The 17,262-nt window shown below is 41.9% G+C and overlaps 1 long non-coding RNA gene across 1 annotated transcript; it reads right to left on the reverse strand.

The window, feature by feature from the left end:
- Positions 1-7,731: 7,731 nt before the first annotated feature.
- On the reverse strand, positions 7,732-8,614 carry LOC134621416 (uncharacterized). The gene is made up of 4 exons (XR_010092198.2): positions 8,567-8,614; positions 8,302-8,453; positions 8,151-8,183; positions 7,732-7,846 (listed from the first exon to the last, which is right to left on the reverse strand). It is a non-coding gene; the product is annotated as an uncharacterized LOC134621416 (long non-coding RNA).
- Positions 8,615-17,262: the final 8,648 nt, after the last annotated feature.

The raw sequence follows: 17,262 nt of genomic DNA on the forward strand, positions 1-17,262 counted from the left end.
AAGCCGATGCTGCATTCGCTTACACTCGGATATATGAGCTTCACTGTGAAAACATAATCGTACATTTGATATTTGATTGAATTTTATTGTTTTAGCTTCGGGGTGGCACCTGGGGTGGCCAGTCTGGTTGGGGGGGTGGCCTGTGCCCCCCCAGGCCACCCCGCTGGACACGCCACTGGTGAGAGAAGGAAAAAAAAAAACCCATGGCTCGCGATAAGGAGCCAGCTCGCCTCGTTCACGTCAAAGATCCGGCTCTAAGAGCCATTTCGTTCGCGACCGACACATCACTACAACAATAGGCATGTTTTTGGCTTCACAGACACTCCTCCCACAAATTAAAACTAGCTAGTAATTAAGCTGCCACAATTTCAGATCCTAATCCTATAAAAATGGGTTTGGAGCTCTACCAATCTGAATATTTTCCTACTAGGTGGAGATTTAAAGGATATTTGTTAAAAGCCCCCGAATGTATTACTGTTATGAATATTAAAATAGACATGTATCTGGAATTAAACTTAAATACCTCCTCACATTCAAATATATGGGAAGCGCTTAAAGCTTATATGAGAGGTCACATATTTCATGTGTCTCATATAAAAACAAACACAAAAGGGAGCAGCGTTTTCAATTAGAAAACGATATAAGGACTTTGGAAATAGATCATTCGAGAACAAAACAAGCAGAATTACTTAGTACCATAAAACAAAAATTAATTTTATGTGATGATATGTCAGAACTAGATATCATTATGATGAATTTGGTTGTAAGGTTGCCAAACTACTATTGTGGCAAATCAGAAAGGAAGATACTGAAAGATACATTTACAGTATTAAAACAGATGATGGCAGATATTTAGAAAACCCAAAAGAAAGAAATTCAGAATTTCAAAACTATTATCAAGCGTTATATACAACTGACCATGACAGTGACCATAATAAGTCAATTAACTCCACCAAAGATTAGCACATCTGATCAATACATGCTAGAGAAAGAAATATCTTGCTGTTAAATCGTTAAAAAACAATAACGCCCCAGGCCCCGATGGATATCCAATTGAATACTTCAAAACCCATTGTGTAACATTGAGGACACTCACAGAAGAACCCAGGCTAACCTCAAAGCACCCAGAGGTGGCAAAGTACAGACTTTGTTTACTTAAGTAGATATAAAGATACCTGTGTCAAAAAATACTCCAGTAAAAGCTGAAGTACTGAAGCAACTTCTTTACTGTTTACTGCGCTCAATTTTAAATTAGCTGCCACTAAAACCCAACTGAATGTTTTAACTCAACTTATTTTATGAGTCCTCTTATCTGTAAGATTTCATTCATGTGGGAGGTGGAATATTTTCTCTGTATGCATGAAAACTAGGTTGAGTTAAGGTAGCGCTATGACCTGAACTGTTACAACCTCAAGTTATCCGCTACAGGTGATCCTGACTCATGAGTTTGCTGCAAAATGCCAACTTCCCTCTGGTAAGTGTCTCTGCACCTGGCCTGTGTGAAACAGATGAGCTAATATCTGGAGCCGAGCCAGCATCCTTCTACGAAAAAGATGAAACTGCGAAATAAGCTATTTTATCGCTCTTTCCTTATTACTTTCTGTAAGGCTATGTAACACTCGGTACACAGTCTTGGGGTGTGGGTGTAATCTTATGTGTGGAATTGTGTTAGCACTCACGCCAAGAGTGAGCCTTGTCAGGACCTGTTATAAGAGACTGCGGTCTAAGTGATCCTGGTAAACAGGCTCAACTAGGAACATGCACACAGACAGTGATACTTTGGGAACAAACCCTGAAAGGACTATTTAAAAAAACAAAACAATCAGAAAGTGTCAAAACAAGTTGTTTGAAAAAAGTTCTCTCTCTTCAGCTGTACCACCAAACTGAAATTGCTACTTTAGGACTGACAGTCGATAGATAAATTCCACTACCAAGCGCTCTAGTCCCCAGATAGGAAATACTTGCCATCCTGATGGTGCCTGGATGCCGCTACAGTTTCTTTGTTCATCTTTTTGTGGCCACGCTGAGGTTCAGTGGATTTTACTGATTGCAAGTCACGTCTCCTTTCCAGTCTAAATCACTGAGGAATGAGGGCTCTAGTGACGCGACAGCAACTGGAAGAAGATTTCCACAGCAAACTGATATTTTAGCTCAGAAATGAATTATCTTTCAGTTACAGATACGTTGGTTGGTTAATACATCAGCATCTTCAAGGGTAATTATATGAGCAATACTGCAGATTTGTTATTCCATCACATAAATAATCACATTACATGGCAAAAAAATATTTTATTGTAACAAGTACAGCTTGTGGTGTTTTTCCAGTTTCTTGGGGGAAAGTAATTAAAAATAAGTCAGATTTGCTTCAGTTATTTGATTTGAATATGAGATTTTGTTGGGATAAAACTGAGGTTTCCGTAGAAAGACATAAAAAATTTTGCTTTCTTAATTTCACTTCGAAGCCAAACACAAGGTCAGAAAAGTTTGCTTGTACACACCCATCCCTGAACCTTGTGTTTCTTTACATTGTATTGTGTAGTCACGTTGTATACTATTGTACAGTAGTACAGTAAGTAGCTTTATAAGCAATGTTCCCTCTAAGCTGCGCACGTGCACAATTGCGCACTGCTGGCACGGTCTCTGCGCACAGAAAATCTGCGTTGCGCACAGAAAAAAAATCTAACCTGAATTGAAATTAAAATTAAAACTTCAACAATTCTGTTTTGCAGTGTTAGTCAGTAAGTGACTGGCTGCTCCCGTATGGGATTAGAACGATGCCACCTTATCCCATAGTCCGGCCAATAATGCGATTCACATTCGTATATACGCAGCTAATCGACGTGGTTGACAGGCTATGACAGCGTCCTTATGTGCCGACACCGGTGTTTTAGCTAGCAAAGCGGCGTGGCTGATGTGGAGTGAAGCCACGTTAATGACAACGTGTACAACCATTGGAGATGTGAGCAGGACAGACGGAACAATTGACGGGAAAAGTGTGGACTTTATAGCAGTTTTTTAAATTGTGTTGATAGACCACGTAAAACCAGAGTAATGATAAAAATATCTGCAATGTTTGGTTTTCTTCCTGAATACTATCGTTGTTTATATTTACTGCGGGAAGAAACGGTAAAAACGGCGTTTTATAAGAAAAAAAGCTCGAAAGCACTCTCCGCCTGTGAGCAAAAACAACTTTGCAAAAACTCCCCCTTTCCTATTCGTCCAAAAAAGTACCATGTCGACCAATCAAAAAATGATATGGCAACGTGGCATCTAGTTGTTAAGAAACGGGGGGAAGTTTTAGGAGTGACGGCGGTGTTTTGAGATGTGAGAGATTTGCGACGTTAGTGTGTAGTGTAGTCAATAGTTTTGTTGTGTGTGTCAGAACAATGAGGCGACTGCTGAATGTTACAGGTGTTACAGGAGTGATACATCTCCTGTTGTCAGGCCTGCAGGTATCAGGCTGTTGTTCTCCTTTATCTCATAGTGGACAGAAATTATTTTTTGGAGTGGCACAAATAATTTGTGTGGCATCAGATTTGATGCAGAACAGCTGATTGTTCTGTAAATAGCTTGAAATGTTTATTTAAAAATCCATTGGCTGCATTTAAAAAAAATAGCTGCAAAAAACTTTGTTGTTTGCTAAACTGAGTTACTTTTTTGAAGGAGTTACTATATAATTAATTGCCTAACATTGGTCATTATATACTGTATTTTGCAGACAGAGAGTTACAGGACTCTCTCACAGACCACAGACTCATACTCATAATGCAAGTCAGAGCTTTATAAAAAAAAAAGAAAGAAAGAAAGTTGTGTTTTTGAAATTGGAGTTCAAGTTATTTTTACTTCCAATAGTGTGAACATACTACACAGGCCAATGGCTAGATTTTTTTTACATTTTCATTGTAAATGGGCTAAAGTAGTTAATTAAAGGTAGTCTAACATAAATGTAAATGCTGTAATTTGATTTGATTTTAATAAACCATATAACTTGGATGGATTCGATGCTGGCGTGACTACAGTGCACACGTCTGATGTCGCTCACAGTGGTCCAAGGGATCGCTCAGGGAGTTTGTGTGTTCGCTCAGACACATGAAAAATTAGAGGGAACATTGTTTATAAGTGTTAGGCCCTTTTTGGAGTCTTAAAGTATTATTTGTTTCATGAAACGTCTGTGTAAAACATGCACGATAGCATCCAAATGCAGACTCATAGGCGAGACTTTAACTAAAAAAACACAGCTTTTATTGCTGAATGGAAAATACTGCAAAGCTAAACTGGGGAATTACAGGAAACTAAACAAACGGAGAACACACAGCCATGAGGGAGACTGCGACGCAGGACAGAGGGAGACGCAGACATAAATGCACACGAGGGCAAACGAGGGAACACAGCTGAAGTTGACACAGACTCACACAATTCACACAATATGACACGGAAACTGGGAGGAAGGAACGCTTGGGGAAACGAGATGGACTAGAGAGAAAACAGAAGGCGATAACAAGGGGAGGGTGAGGAAACAGTTAAGGGGGTCGAGACATAGAGAGAGTGAGGGAGACATGACGGGCTGAGGAAACATGGACGAACATGACCGACAGGGGAGACATGGAATGAAACACTAGGAGGGGAACATGGGATAAGAAAAGGGAAACAAGACACAAGGACACACACCAAGAGGGACACAGGGGACAAAGACACAAGGGGAATTTAATAAACAAGGAGCTATAACAGGGCAATATACAATAACCTCAAGACTAACTAAATGAACTTCAATCTAAACCATAACACAAAATCACATTAAAATACAAGAAAACTCAAAACGCTGGGTCAAATGACCCAGGACCATGACAATTTGCATAAATTAACTAATTATGATCTAGTATATATATATGTATATATATATATATATATATATATATATATATATATATATATACATATATATATGTATATATATATGTGTGTGTGTGTGTGTGTGTGTATATATACGTGTATATATATATATATACATATAAAAACACCCATCTCGCCCCTGCGGGCGGTTTATCCTTCAAGCTCGGGTCCTCTACCAGAGGCCTGGGAGCTTGAGGGTCCTGCGCAGTATCTTAGCTGTTCCCAGGACTGCGCTCTTCTGGACAGAGATCTCCGATGTTGTTCCCGGGATCTGCTGGAGCCACTCGCCTAGCTTGGGAGTCACCGCACCTAGTGCTCCGATTACCACGGGGACCACCCTTACCTTCACCCTCCACATCCTCTCGAGCTCTTCTCTGAGCCCTTGGTATTTCTCCAGCTTCTCGTGTTCCTTCTTTCTGATGTTGCTGTCATTCGGAACCGCTACATCGATCACTACAGCCGTCTTCTTCTGTTTGTCCACCACCACTATGTCCGGTTGGTTAGCCACCACCATTTTGTCCGTCTGTATCTGGAAGTCCCACAGGATCTTAGCCCGGTCATTCTCCACCACCCTTGGGGGCGTCTCCCATTTTGACCTCGGAACTTCCAGGCCATACTCGGCACAGATGTTTCTGTACACTATGCCGGCCACTTGGTTATGGCGCTCCATGTATGCCCTGCCTGCTAGCATCTTGCACCCTGCTGTTATGTGCTGGATTGTCTCAGGGGCATCTTTACACAGCCTGCACCTGGGGTCTTGCCTGGTGTGATAGACCCCAGCCTCTATGGATCTTGTGCTCGGTGCTTGTTCCTGTGCTGCCATGATTAGTGCCTCCGTGCTGTCTTTCAGTCCAGCTTTGTCCAGCCACTGGTAGGATTTCTGTTTCTGTCAGTTGGGGCCATCTTTGTGATATATTCGTGGATGTTTCTTGTCTCATCCTGGACTGTGGTGCTGACACTCACCAGTCCCCGGCCTCCTTCCTTCCGCTTAGCGTACAGCCTCAGGGTGCTGGACTTGGGGTGAAACCCTCCATGCATGGTCAGGAGCTTTCTTGTCTTTATGTCAGTGGCTTCTATCTCCTCCTTTGGCCAGCCTATTACCCCAGCAGGGTACCTGATCACGGGCAGGGCGTAGGTGTTGATGCCCCGGATCTTGTTCTTACCGTTCAGCTGACTCCTCAGGACTTGCCTGACCCTCTGCAGGTACTTGGTGGTTGCAGCTTTCCTAGCGGCCTCTTCATGGTTCCCATTCGCCTGCGGGATCCCCAGGTACTTGTAACTGTCCTCTATGTCTGCAATGTTGCCTTCTGGTAGTTCAGTCCCCTCAGTTCTGACTACCTTCCCTCTCTTTGTTACCATTCGACTACACTTCTCCAGTCCGAACGACATTCCAATGTCATTGCTGTATAGCCTGGTAGTGTGGATCAGTGAATCGATGTCTCGTTCACTCTTGGCATACAGCTTGATGTCATCCATGTACAGGAGGTGGCTGACAACCGCTCCGTTTCGTAGTCGGTATCCGTAGCCAGTCTTGTTAATGATCTCACTGAGGGGGTTCAGGCCTATGCAGAACAGCAGTGGGGACAGAGCATCTCCTTGGTAGATCCCGCACTTGATGGTGACTTGTGCTATGGGCTTGGAGTTGGCCTCTAGTGTTGTACGCCACATCCCCATTGAGTTCCTGATGAAGGCTCTTAGGGTCCTGTTGATCTTGTACAATTCTAGGCATTCCAGTATCCAGCTGTGGGGCATTGAGTCATAGCCCAGATAGCAAGGAAACATTGAAACAATGTTGAGTCAATATCAGGCGACATCATTGAATCAACGTTGAAGTGTGACGTTGACCCAACGTCACTCTTGCACCCATTTTTAATGTTGAAACAACGTCAGGTTTTGATGTTGAATCAATGTTGAAACCTGACATTGATTCGATGTTATATTTTCTAACACTGTTGACATTGAAACAATGTCAGATTCTGATATTGAAACACTGTTGAGCTATGGTATTGATTTTCCACCTCTTTCGTACAGTTGCTTTTTATTGAAAAAAAAAAAACAACAAAACAAAAAAGGTCAACAGACATGTATCATTTGCAAAATACTTTATTAAAAGACAAAGTTTCCTATTTACATTTCTATGTTTCACGTCACTTTTTATTATTTACTCCGGGATGGGGATGGATGATGTGCTTCCTGCGCACCACCCGTACGATCTGGAGCATATCTGAGCCATTTCTGGACTGCTTGAGCAAAGACCAACTCAGACATAGAGTTCGCCCCTACCTGTTGCGCCAGGCCATCTAGGACAAAAATAGACACACACACAAAAAAAACAAAGACAAAAAAAGGGAATTAGAGCATATGAATAAGCTGTTGTTAATTGTCTTCAGCAGGGAGAAAGTATGTAAACTCCTAGGCTGATAAACATGAAAGTCACCAGGCGGAAATCAGCAAACTGCCAAATTTGATTCCCAAAGAGCTATAAGCTGAAAATGTGATATGTCTTAGCATGGTGTGCCGTGTATCCTTTAAAAAAAAAAAAAGAAAACATGGGTCCTCGGGCTGTACAAAGTGTACAACCCGAGGACAAAACAAGCCGAAGACCAAAGACTCCATCTCCAGATTAACTGGACATGAAAGTCTTGTTATTAAGAAAGACAAAGTAATATAGCAAAAAACAGACATAGGAAATGTGAAACGCACCCAGCACATCAATTGATCCCTTTATTGTTCACTTTAGGCTCATAAAACTACAATAAATGTTAAAACTTAACAAATATGCATCTGCACAGCGCTGTCTCTTAAATGCCCTTTTTTGCTTTGTCTGGTCCTTGGTATTTTTTCCCTGCCCAGTTGAGTACAGACGCCAGCTCCTTTGTAATGGCATAAACCATTACACAGCGGACTCGCACCTCCAGTGTGGTCCAGCAGCACCAATCAACGCAAAGCGTCTCACCTATAGACACATTTTAGGAGATGGTATTAGCGTGTCTCATGTCTTAAATGTGTATGCAAGTGCTTGTGTGTTTACTTCATGCAATTGATGATAGAAACATGTCATTTAGTTTTCCCTAAAGCCTGATTTTCAAGTCATACAAAGAATAAACCAAAGTATTTGCAGTACAATGTATTTCTATTCCCTTTTGTTGGATATTCATTTGTTAGTTCTTGTAACTGCTAAAAGTGTTTACTAGTTTTTGCCTGTCACATATATTTGTTATACCATGTAAACTGTGAAATTCCAAGATTTTCAAACTTGCCTTGTAATAGTGGCTTCACAGAGTCTCTGGAATCTACAGAAAAAAAAAATCACAACAAGATGACATTCAGGAGTATAAATTGTTTTTTTTTTTTTTAGATAAGAGTACAATGACATTGTGATGCAGCTTTAAAGCTTTTTTAAAAGCATACCATCTATAGGGAAGACATCAGACTCTGCATGCTGGTGAGATCGCAAAGCTGTTTCGGTTTGTGCCGGAGTGGCGAAAGGTGCCGGAAGCTGGGTGGGGCATTATGATGGTTGCTATCAGTGGGCTGGGGGGCAGACTGCGGAGTGATGAGGGCTGTTTAGAAAAAGATAATTTTTTAAGTATTTAAGAATACAGACAACTTGTCAAAAAAGTTTCCTTGTGTCAGACACAGATATGTACACAGACACTAGACAGTATTTTATTACCTGGTATTTTCACTCGAGGGGCCTGGGGAAACCGTTTTTTTGTAGGCTGCTCATCCTCTTGAGTCCGTATATGTGTACAGGGGATTTGGTCTAAAGAAAAGAAATTAAAAACGGTCTTAAGTAATTGTAAATATGCTTTTGGCATATTGTTTCCTAAAGTTAGTTTGATTTCTAACAACACACACAGGAAACAGAGACGTGCAAGAAGGTGCAGTATACAATGAATTTTTGAAGTGCACAAGTGTACACGGCTTTGCATTTTTAAAAAGTTTACAAACTTCCACTTTTTGGACTATATTATGTGGTGATATTGCAGTATGCAAGCACCACAGATATGTATAAAAGACAAGATCATAAATTCTTAACAATCAAAGATATGTTTGTGAATAAAAAGGTTTTACTTGTGCTTTCTTTTAAGACTGGTCTGGGTTTCTTCTTCGGACTGAAGGTCAGACGTATCACAGCGTTCACGTGGATATCTCTGAAGACTGCGTTCTGCTTCGTGAAATGTGCCTGGAAATACAAACACAATGTACGGCCAGACATACATTACGTGTGGACAAAAGGTGCAAACGCATAGAAAAATCAGCGGTTTCAAAAACACGCTGGCACGTGTGGACGTAGCCTTATTCATTATTCAAGGCACAAACGGAAAGTCATGTACGCGTGCAACGTAAAGTTAGGTGAGCGTGCAACGTACAGTCACGCATGTTGCGTGAGCATTCAAACTGAGTCTAAAGTTTTCGTGTGCGAATTGAAGCGAGTGCTCTCCAATCATCAAAAGTAACAAAGTCATTGAACACGTTTATACAGTTAACTTTACGTTTATCAATCATATATCACAGATTTAGAATTTTTTGTGGTACTAAGCAACTACAGAGCGAAAGTCTGGGTCAAGCGCCGAGGCGACGGCAAGAACAAAGGAAACCTCGAAGCGTTAAAGCTAGCTTTGTAAGGGAATATAACGAAGAAATTATGAAACGAAAATGTTTTCTTTGTTGATATACTTTGTTCGCAGTGCAATTTATTTGTTGTCGGATTGTAAGAAGTATACACAATTTCCGGCTCGTAAATAACAGTAAAAAACTCGTTAATGTACAACATAACGAGTTTTTTACTGTTATTCAAATGCAAACATGGAAATAACGAGTAGAAAAAAAAATAATTCATTCTTACCTTATACTAATCGTGGTGCAGGCCAGTGCAGTGCATGAACTGATGCCTTCTCCGGTCAATTCCGCTGAGAGTAAATCAAATGTCCCGCTCTACTGTAGAAGACAATGAATACCTGGGGGGATGTACCAATGTGAGAGGGGTGCTGCGGAATAGTCCAAGTGATTGCTGCTTTAATTCCCCGGTCAACTATACATAAATTGCACGTAGACACGATTTTTTAAAGCTGGTGAACTAGACCAAGTCATTGATAACAAATGAACAATAAATCTACTTTCTCTGGTACTTTATACACGATCAGTTGCAATGCAATTTAATGCTCAACTACAAATCGATGGTTTTTGATGGTGACCGGAGCCGAATGATCGTCAACTATAAATAGACGTTTTCTCGACGTTGTTGTTGTCACCTGGTCGACTATAAATAGATCAAATATCAATGACAAAAAAACAACGGTGAATCAACATCGTTACAACGTCTCTATAGTAAGACCGTCGGTTTACCACAGTATTTCAATGTTGTTACAACATTGGCATTTCAACCCCGACCATATACGACGGTTCGGATGAAAAATCAACATAGATTCAATGTCGTCTTGCTATCTGGGAGGCCTTCTTTGTAATCAATCCAGGCTGTGCACAGGTTGGTCAGTCTGGTCTTGCAGTCTCGGCTGCAAGACCTGACATTGGTTCTGTCTACCAGTAGCTGGTGTTTTGCGCCTCTGGTATTCTTGCCAATCCCTTTCTGTGTCCCGCTCATGTATTGACCCATGTGCCTGTTCATCTTAGCCGATATGATGCCTGACAGGAGCTTCCATGTAGTACTGAGGCAGGTTATTGGTCGGTAGTTGGATGGGACCGGTCCCTTCTTGGGGTCCTTGGGGATCAGGACCGTCCGACCTTCGGTTAGCCATTCCGGGTGTCTCTCGTTAACTAGCAGCTGGTTCATTTGTGCTGCCAGACGCTCGTGGAGTGCAGTCAGCTTCTTCAGCCAGTAGGCGTGAACCATGTCGGGGCCTGGTGCTGTCCAACTCTTCATACTGGAGACCCTTTCTTGGATGTCTGCCACTGTGATGGTTACTGGACCCTGTTCAGGGAGGTCGCTATGGTCTGCCCTCAGATCCACTAGCCACTGAGCATTGCCGTTATGGGTTGCGTCCTTCTCCCATATGCTCTTCCAGTATTGCTCCGTCTCCAGCCTTGGTGGTGCTGTTCTCTTATTGTTCCCTTGCCATTGAGAGTACACCTTTGCTGGTTCTGTGGAGAACAGCTGGTTTATTCTCCTGCCTTCTATCTCTCTGGTGTACCTCCTCAAGCGGCTGGCCAAGGCTGTGAGTCTTTGCTTGGCAGTTTCCAAGGCCTCAGATATGGACAGCTTGCTGTATTTCTTATGCACCTTCTTTGTCGCGCCTTTCTGCAACTCCGTTAGTTGGCTAACCTCCCTCCGTGCTACTTTGATCTTGCCCTCTAGCCTCCTTCTCCATGGAGGGTACTGCCCCTTGTGGCTGTCCAACTTGTAGCCAAGCATCTCACTGATCACTGCTGCCGTATTGTAGATCAGCTTGTTAGTGTCGGTAATCGTGGTTGTAGGTATCATCCGTAGTGCTGCATTAACATCATCTAGCAGACCTTCTGAGGGTACTTCACGTAATCTTGGTAACCAGCTACGGGGGATCCAGGTTTCAAGCTTGGCCATGATCCTATCTTTCAGGTCAGTTCCTCTCGCACTCAACGATCCTTCTCCTATCGCACTTGGGGCTATGTACCCAATCTCGGGTGGGGGTGATGATATCTCCCCCCTGACCTGGCGTCCTGACTCCTCCTTGCCGTAGCATTTATGTTGTACCTCGTCAATCTCTAGCTGTGAGAGCAGTCCCTTCTTTTGAATGTTGGAACACTGAGCTACTAGTTGTTTCGCCGTCATTGTGGATGTTGGGTATCGAAGAATCCATAGGTCCCTCATCCTATTCATGTAACCCCTTCCGCCAGGGTTACTTGCGTAGTAGCATTCCAACAACGCCCTGTTTTCGTCTCTTGCCCACCGATGCCTTCTTGTTCCAGTAGCCCACTTGTCATCAGGGTGCCCTGGTTCTTCAACACCTGACGCGGACCTTGTTGATCCGGGCGACGTCCGAGCCGGCATGCCTTCATATTTATCTGTCTCGCTCATGTCTGCGGTAGGCTTGCTTAGCATAGGGGGTCTAGCCTTAGGACCTTTACTGGATACAGACGCCCCAGGCGGGAATCGAACTTGTGTAGTGTAGTCTAACCACTACGCTATCCAGCTGCTCGTGGTTGTAGGTATCATCCGTAGTATATATATATATATATTAGGGGTGCAACGATACTCGTATCGATATTGAACCGTTCGATACAGTGCTTTCGGTTCGGTACGCATGTGTATCGAACAATACAAAATTTTTAATTTATTTTATCAACTTTTCTTCTGACGATGCTGTCTGTGTTGAGAGCTCAGTGGATCTGCGTTCGACTACTCCGCCTAGGCTGCACTGTCGAGCGCAGATCCACTGAGCGCAGTGCAAGCTAGCAAGACAGAAGCTTAGCTCGTTGCAACATGGCAAATTGAACCTCCCCCACCCTCATTCAGATCTGGCCTTTGGAACTGTTTTGGTCTTCATGTGAAGTATGACCCTGAAGGTAAGCGCCTCATGGACAAAATTAAAACAGTATGTCGGATGTGCCACGCAATGCTCAATTACATGGGTGGGAACTAGTGCTTAGCGCAGTTTGCTCGTTAACGTGTTGACGCTGTCCAGCCCCACGCACGGGGCGATCCGCGGTAGCTCGTTAACGGAGATTTGCCGTGTTGTGGCATTAATGTCATTTCAGATTAACGCTGACAGCACTAGTGGGAACACAACGAATATGACTGCACATTTACTCCGACATCATCCTAGTGCAAAGACAAGTGGAAGCAGACAAAAACAACAAGCACGCATGCTACAAACTTTACCCGAGTCATTTAGACAGCCGTTAGCACATGATTCTCCTTATGGGGACCTGATATGTTTAATATGCTGCTGAGAATATACCCCAGAAGAAGCTATAGTATAGCTTTTATTTTGGAAAGAGCCATTTCTCTGTAATAAACTCTCTTTTCCAAAGATGAGGGATTTCTCCATGAGATATTTATGTTTTTATTACTTTGTCGTTTCAGCAACATTAAATTTAAAAACTGTACTTTTGAGTTAAAATATATATTTATAATTTTAATAAATGACAAATTAAAAAAGCATCAACATTTTTTGTATCGAAAAAATATCGAACCGTGACACCAAAGTATCGAACCGAACCGAACCGTGAATTTTGTGTATCGTTGCACCCCTAATATATATATATATATATATATATATATATATATCACAGATGATCTCCCTGATAGCAGAACATCCATACAGCCCAGCTTGTTATTCCTACGCTCTGTTTCACACCACCAGAAAACAATTACGTAATGAGACTTTACAATCAGCTCAGAACTGCAAGCTGCTATTGCTTCCATGTTTCTGTGTCAGCAAATTATAAAAACATTTTACTGGTGGCAGCCTTTGAACCACCAGCTGCTGTCGGAGTTTGCAAAGATATGTCTGCAGCTATTTCCCGGCACAGTATCACAGCATGGCAGGAAGTGATATAATGAGGTTTAATCTAAGATACGTATTTAGTGCCATGTTGTCCAATCCATCTGAATCATATGTCTACAAGCTTGTCAGTTCCAGCGTATTATTCTATCAGATGCAAAACAATGATGTCAAACATCAACGACCTTAGTCACACGAATAATGCAAGCATGACGGTGTTTTTACACTACGTCCACACAGAAAACTGATCAGAAATCAAGAAAATAATCATTAAGGAATTGCTACCAGGAGTATCTTATTGTTGTCCATCCCTCGTTAAACAATAATAAATACAAAAAAGCTAAACATGACTTAAAAACTTTATAAATGATCACAAATAAAAGTCGAGATATTCATATAAAATAAAATGATGATTTTAATATTTAAATAATATTGCATTTTGACTTTGATTTACCGTCTTATAGTTGAATATTTTGTAAAACTGACATGGTAGGTCAAAATTTGACCGACTGAACCATTTGCCTCTGTCAGTGCGCCCCAGGGCGGCTGTGGCTACAATGTAGCTTGCCATCACCAGTGTGTGAATGTGTGTGTGAATGGGTGGATGACTGGATGTGTAAAGCGCTTTGGGGTCCTTAGGGACTAGTAAAAGCGCTATACAAATACAGGCCATTTACCATTTACCATTAATGTGCAGTGTTCACTTTATGCCCAGATCACGCCTTTTATTTTACATATCAATGGTAAGGTGCTTTAAAAGATTCATGCAACCTAAATCCACTTCAGTCAGAGTAGAAATCTTTGGAAATCTTATTTTAGATGGAACATTTTTATTGATTCTGCAATTTGTTTAATTTTGCTGTTGGACATACACTGAAGTGCCCTTTGTCATACAGCTCCTGGGAGATCATTTCTATAGAACTGAACGCACTCTATTCATGGTTTCCTGCGACTCAGTGACAAGAAAGTCAATTAACCCTGAAAGGGTCCAGTCTAAAGGTAATATCTACTATAAATCAATGTCATCCTGTGACCTTAGATAATTCAATTAGAATTTGTCAGGTTATGTAAATGTGTCCATAGCAGCAAAGACAGAACATTAAAGGACTTCAGATTATGTCAAACAAATCAATTTTGTGCACATGAGTTATGTGGAGATTTTACTGCTTAAATGGACACTGATGTATCATTTGAATCTATTCACAAAGACAGGCAAATAGAGAGAGATAAATAAAATAGAAATAAGTACATGTAGACCATAATGTTAGTAGGATACATCTAAACTATATTGCCAAACGTATTCACTCATCTGCCTTCACACTTGAGTGGCAATCCCATTCTTAATCCAAGGGGTTTAATATGATGTCGGCCTCGGCTATGTGGGAAGACTTTCCACATGCTTTTGACCATTCCAGAAGCACATTTGTGAGGTCAGACACTGAAGATGAATGAGTCAAGTTCTTCCACACCAAACTCACTCATCCATGTTGTTGGACCTTGCTTTGCTCACTGGTGCGGAGTAATGTTGGAACAGTACGGTGAACATCCCCAAACTATCGCGGAGCTTCCACAGATTCAGTAACATTAGCAAGTGGTGGAGGCCAGCAGGTGGATGAGTGAAAGGGGAGGCAGGAGGAGCAGAGACCCGAGGCGGCCGCCGGTCCGAGTGTCAGGTGAACTGAACTTCAGGTAAGAAGTTATGACCTGCAATCTATCTGGGTCAGATATAAACCAAGTTTAGGTGGAGTTTATTTTCGTTATGCTGAATTTTTCGTACTGCGTACTAGCTAGCATGACAGAGTTTCTATACAGCTGGGTGGGTGCTATGATGTTACTGATGTTGAACTTTATTTTATTCATAAGGTTAATTATTAGAGTTGTCAACCCTCCCCTAAAAAACGGAATCATCTCGTATTCAGAGAAAATATTACGCGTTTCGTATTGAGGTGAAAAGGAACACAGTTTGTCCCGGACTTCAGCTACAATGAAAAAGACACAAAGCTGGAGTTATTCTGTGTCTTTGCTGCACAGCTGCCTCTTCTTCTCTCATTCTCTCCCCCTCCCTCTCCTGTTTCTACTTCAATCATGAAACTGATCAATGATCAGCTGATCGGCTTTTCTCTCTTGCTTGTTTATCGCCCACTTTGCGCCAGAAAGAGGAAACCAGCGGAGGTCGCGTTAAACAACAGAAGCAAGTTTTAGCTTGGTCAGCTGCTGTTAGAATTTATTTAATATTACTTTCTAGTATCAGCTGATGTTTGCTGGAGCCACAGCTGTAAAAGCTGCTGGTCATGATGTCGGTTTGGATATGTGGTGAGAGGGAAACATGAAGATGAAACCAGGAGATGTCCTTACTGAATCATCAGAGCTGAACAGGTGATGGAGAAACAGGTTTACCTTTTAGGTGACATGAATGAGTTGAAGGGAAGTTATGAACTGTTTCTGAGAGACAAATAACACCAGGATCCTTTTTTTACGTAGCTGACAGCTGGTAACTGTGCAGGGGCGGGTCTAGCAAAGTTTTGCCATGGGGGCCAGGTAGGGCATTAACAGGGAGAGGGGGGCACAAAGAAGTACTTTTCTTTCTTATTCTCATTTAAAATATCTAGCTTTTAAAAAATAATTATCTGAATCTTCCTACAAACGATTGATAGATTGATGCATATATACCATCAGAACAGTGTACATCACTGTCAAAACAGCGTTTGTTTTCATTCAAAGGCTTTATGGTTTTTCCTATAATGGCGGGCCGGTCTCTAGTCAAAATGCCGATTTTTTTGTCCCAGTCCAGCCCTGTATGCAGCTCACCTGCAGTCTGGTGTTACCTACATCTTCCTATTTGGAAGGCAGAATTTCCGAGTTCTGAGTACAATCGAAAGCACCACGACTGCAGTTTTCCTGTTGGATGTAAAAAGCGCACATGACGCTGTGACATAGGCTAGAATCATGGCGGCGGTCAACGACGGTCCAGGCGTGGGCTTTCTCTCGTGGAAATATGCACATTATTTTTTCCTTTCTATTGGTAGGTGGCACAATGCACTTGTGGCAAGTAAGCAAGCTAGAAGACTGGCAATCTTGCTGGGTATCCAGTTACGGAAGCAACACATTAACAAGAGAATTCAGAGTAAAACCAAAGTTACTTTCCCTAGTAACTCGTTACTTTGTAAGTAACGAGTAACTAGAAGTAACTGAGTTACTTTTGGTAGAAGTAACTAGTAATGTAACTTACTAATTTAAAGTAACTTACCCAACACTGTCAAGGACACATCTAAAACCTGCTGGACACCGACCCTTGAGGCCTGCAGTTGCCCCACCCCTGGTAGAGCAGATAAACACCCATAAAAACATTTAGGCTGAATTGTATTACAACAGACAATTTTCACCATTGTGACTTACATCAGAGCACACTGGATGGTTCACACAGGTATATCACTTCTAGCCTGGACACTACATGTCAGCCTCTCTCCTAATAAAAGCCTCTGTTTCAGTTGGCAGTGAGCAGAAACAAGATGTTCTTTGTGCCTGTGTGTGATTGTGCAGGGGGCTGTTTAAATGATGAAAGTACAGTAGGTGGTCCTGCATGGAAAGAAAGATAAAACTGCCGCAAATGAAAGATCGAATATGCCAGAGTTCAAACTACAGTTGCATGTACACTGGATTGTAAATATTATTTTTAACCATGTAGCAGACCATTCATAAATATTAACATATCACTGTTTATCCACTCCCTTTCTGCTTCCACTTTCACCTTCATCTGATGGTGATGTCCAACTTCCTTTTCCCTCTGACCCCTTTATCATCCATAAATATGGATAGACCTCTCCTAGACCCTGTCTTCCATGTCTATACTCCCCCCTGTTACTGAGAAATCTGCCTGCATGAAGGAAGTGCTTCTGGAACAGTGCCTGAAACTACAAACAGACAA

This window comes from Pelmatolapia mariae, linkage group LG23 (genome assembly GCF_036321145.2).
Source record: "Pelmatolapia mariae isolate MD_Pm_ZW linkage group LG23, Pm_UMD_F_2, whole genome shotgun sequence".
Taxonomy (NCBI): domain Eukaryota; kingdom Metazoa; phylum Chordata; class Actinopteri; order Cichliformes; family Cichlidae; genus Pelmatolapia; species Pelmatolapia mariae.